The following is a 4,320-nucleotide window of genomic DNA, read 5'->3' as shown; positions in this document are numbered from 1 at the left end:
CTAAAGACCTTACATCAAGACTGAGTACAATAGGAGAGGATTCCTTCGAGTAATCACGTAACAGACATAGACCTGATTTAGGGCAGAGCAAGTTTCGAAACTCTTTGCAAGTCTTTAGTGCTACTAGATTCCAATGTAAGAGTCAATCCTGCCACAAGCACTATGCATTGTCGTTGCCTGTTGGAACAGGCACTTTCCTACTCGCCAGGCCCCAGAGGCTGCTCTGCCTCTTGGCAGAGAAACCTGATCTTTTCTGCACCCTGTCTTAAGGTTCCAACCAACATGAAAAGTACAGAGGGCAGGCTAGCAATCATGTTAAGGAATCAGGTATATTTACCTGAAGACTTCTACTGAACCTATAAGCTGTGACTTTTTTTTCCAGTGAGACAACGTATCTCTGAGGAACATCCTTGACAGAGTTATGGCACCAGAGGTATCCTTCCCAAATGTAAAAATAATTTAGAGATGCTAAGGTCAGGCTCCTTCCTTGGCACACCATGTCCTGAGAAACTAGTAAGGTAAGATCTGTAAACAAGATGGTACGCCAGCTATTGACAAATATCTAAAAGCTAGGGGACACGACACGTCACTTTGGTCAGTTTAATCAAACCTGGCAGTTCTGCAGTCAGAGGTTAGACAGAGGGTTGTAATGAATACGGAAAATGGCAGAAGAGAGAAGAGTCAGTCTCTCCCCCTCTCCTGGGCTACTCCAACATGCTATGATTAGTTCTCCATCACAGCTCTTCCAATGTAGCATAATGCAGAGCAGTTACCAGGCTGACAACATTTCATTCTCTGAAATATCTTCCTGAAAGTAGACCAATTCCTTTGAGATGAACGGTAGCACACTGGCCAACTTTACCATACTCTGCACCAGTCTGTTCTCTTAGACTCGGGGTCAGAGAGGTATGCAAATAGGGGGTTTGTACTTATTAAAAACTGCCTGCAAGATCTAGAACTACCCATACTTGCTGTTGCACAAGCAGTTCACCTGCACCTCCTCTCTTACATGGGTCTGCATTCTGTGTGCAGTGAATGGACAGTTTGAGCAGAAGCACAAAACCCCAGGTGAGCTCCAGAGAATAGAAAAGATCACTGCTTGGCCTTAGGAAAGGCCCTACAAGTATTTCTGTATGTCTGCATAGTCATCTGGTCCCAGTGTCCCAGTCTGGGATGGATCCCTCCACAGATGCCTTTTGCTTCAATGCCATCTATTTGGTCACCTTGTCAGGCTTGCGTGAGATCCTGCCTTGGAAATGGGCTCCCCTGGAATGGTGGAAACTATTAAGACTGCAGTAACAGTTTAGGTGGTTGTTTTGATGGTGACAACATGGAAAACCCTCTTGGGAGGGTGAAGGCAGGCAGTTGTAACCTACTGGATCAATTCTACTAGTATTTTTCCCTGGGAATGCACAAGGGGTTGACATTCAAAAGATACAAAGCATCATTTTGAAACTGCTCCCTGGTGGTTTTGGTTGTATGCACTGTGACTTGCAGTAGCCTTGGCTACCATATTTTTGTTATCAGAAGTAAATGACCATCAGCTTTAATATTTGTCATGGCAATAACCATGACGCTATCCTGTGCGTCCAGTCATGCCACAATATTCTCTTCTTAGTACCAGCCAAGACAGCTTCCTCATAAACACACAGCAAAGTGTAACAGTTGACAATGTATTGCTATGACTAGTCTGCTCAAAAGAAGAATTATTAAAAAGATAATTTGCTTTGGAACCCAAAATTGAAGAAACTTTTAAAGTGAACTGTAACTATAAACTAGTTTCTCACTTTGCATTTTAGTCTTATGAATACTGAAGTATGAAATCACCTGACAGCCAAACCATTGAATAAACTCAAAAAAAAAAAGTCTCTCAGGAAAAAGGCCAACTTCAGAACCTCCTGTTAAGAAGTATCTTTTATTTGTCGACTTGGTTTTCGTAAGAATGATACATCCCAGAAAACAACTGTAGTAATATTCTCAAATAAGGACATTGATTGGATTGTATTTAGGAATATATTTCTTTCATCTTAATATCTCTTCACCACTTTGTCCAGATCATTCTTGCCCATCACATCTCACACTTAGGGAAAAATAAATAAATATTTCCAGGTAATGCAGAAATCAAATACTATGCCTGACATTTCTTTTACAGAATATTTAAACTTGTGTTGGGTTTGCATGGCAAGGTTTTGGTAGCGGGGGGCAGGCTACAGGGGTGGCTTCTGTGAGAAGCTGCTAGAAGCTCCCCCTGTGTCTGACAGAGCCAATGCCAGCCGGCTCCAAGACGGACCCGCCACTGGACAAGGCTGAGCCCATCAGTGCCTCTGTGATAACATATTTAAGAAGGAAAACAAAATAGTTGGGAGAGCTTTTGCAGCCAGAGAGAGGAGTGAGAAGATGTAAGAAACTCTGCAGACACCAAGGTCAGTGCAGAAGGAGGGGCAGGAGGTGCTCCAGGTGCCGGAGCAGAGATCCCCCTGCAGCCCGTGGTGAAGACCATGGTGAAGCAGGCTGTCCCCTGCAGCCCATGGAGGAAGGATGAGGGGGTGTAGAGATTCCACCTGCAGCCCGTGGAGGACCCCACGCCAGAGCAGGTGGAGGCACCTGAAGGAGGCTGTGGCCCGTGGGAAGCCCATGCTGGAGCAGGCTCCTGGCAGGACCTGTGGCCCCATGGAGAGAGGAGCCCACGCCGGAGCAGGTTTGCTGGCAGGACTTGTGACCCCGTGGGGGACCCCATGCTGGAGCAGTTTGCTCCTGAAGGTCTGCACCCTGTGGGAGAGACCATGCTGGAGCAGTTCGTGAAGGACTGCAGCCCGTGGGAGGGATTCACGTTGGAGAAGTTCGTGAAGGACTGTCTCCCGTGAGAGGGACTCCATGCTGGAGCAGGGTAACGATGAGAGGGGTCCTCCCCCTGAGGACAAAGAAGCAGCAGAAACATGTGCTGAGCTGACCGCAACCCCCATTCCCCGTCCCCCTGTGCCGCTGAGGGGGGCGGAGGTTGAAGCCGGGAGTGAAGTTGAGCCCGGGAAGATGGGAGGGGTGGGGGGAGGTGTTTAAGACTTGATTTTATTTCTCATTCCTCTACTCTGTTTTGCTTAGTAATAAATTAGATGAATCTCCTCTCTAAATTGTCTGTTTTGCTCGTGATGATAATTAGTGAGTGATCTCTCCCTGTCCTTATCTCGACCCAAGCTTTTTGTTATACTTCTCCTCCCCATCCCGCTGGGGGAGGGGTGAGTGAGCAGCCGCGTGGCGCTCAGCTGCCGGCTGGGCCTAAACGACGACAAAACTCCTGCTTTTAAGTCTTCCATAACATTACTTAAACGAGACCTCTCTTAAAGCATATAGAGTAGATGGAGTGGTAGTGGGTTGCTGAAGCAAGAAATCAGCACTCTCTGACTACTTTCATGTAAATGCCTCCAAAATCACACCTTGTGACAACTGGTAATTCTCACTCAAATGAAGACATGAAAAGTTTTCTAATATGTTTATTAATTAGTCTGTTTCAGTTATGGCTTCTTTTTTTTTATTTCTGATACACTGAAAATGTTCCTGTAGCACAAATAAAACTGATAATACAGGGCTGTAACTCCTATCCAGGACTGAACAAGAGTTCTGCTCCTTTAGCTTTCTTAAATTCTAGGCATTTATCTTTTTCACTGATGCACATATGACTGCTCAGAAGTACATTCTCATGGTAGCTGAATACTAAAAACCTTTTGTTTAGAGAAAATGACTGAAGAGATTAACATTCCAAAATAAATTTTATTCCCTATACTGCAGGAAGCATCACAAGATGTATCTTAGTCATGTGTTACAGTAGATTTTTTTAACCTGAAAATATAATGCTTATGAGGACAAATTATCACTGCAATTAGTATGTAAAATTAATTATCCTTTGATTAGCCTACAAATTATCGAATTTTTTTCCATCATATCTTCAAGTAAGACTTTTCTGCAGTTCATACATCACAAGACACAACAAAACAATATTACAATATGGAAAAGGTGTATTTTCAATTTTACAGTGCTATAAGGAAGCTGCTGAGTATTGACTTTGGAGTCCTAAAAAGCTAATGTGGTAGCAAGTAGTTTTTCAATATGCAAGCTGAAACCTTGGTCTCATCAATCTGAGTTGTGATGACAACTGACCAAAGGTTTCACCACATGGTAGAATAAAAAAAAAGTAATAAAAATCATGTATCTGACAAAAGGAACCACTCTCTTCCCAAACCTTCTATTTCTGTGAGATGCATGCTACCTGCTTACTTGCATGGAAAATAAAAGAATTAAAGCCACACCTTTCGATCCAGGATCTTG

Source organism: Grus americana, chromosome 2, assembly GCF_028858705.1.
Source record: "Grus americana isolate bGruAme1 chromosome 2, bGruAme1.mat, whole genome shotgun sequence".
Classification (NCBI taxonomy): Eukaryota; Metazoa; Chordata; class Aves; order Gruiformes; family Gruidae; genus Grus; species Grus americana.
Note: the sequence above shows the minus strand (reverse complement) of the source record.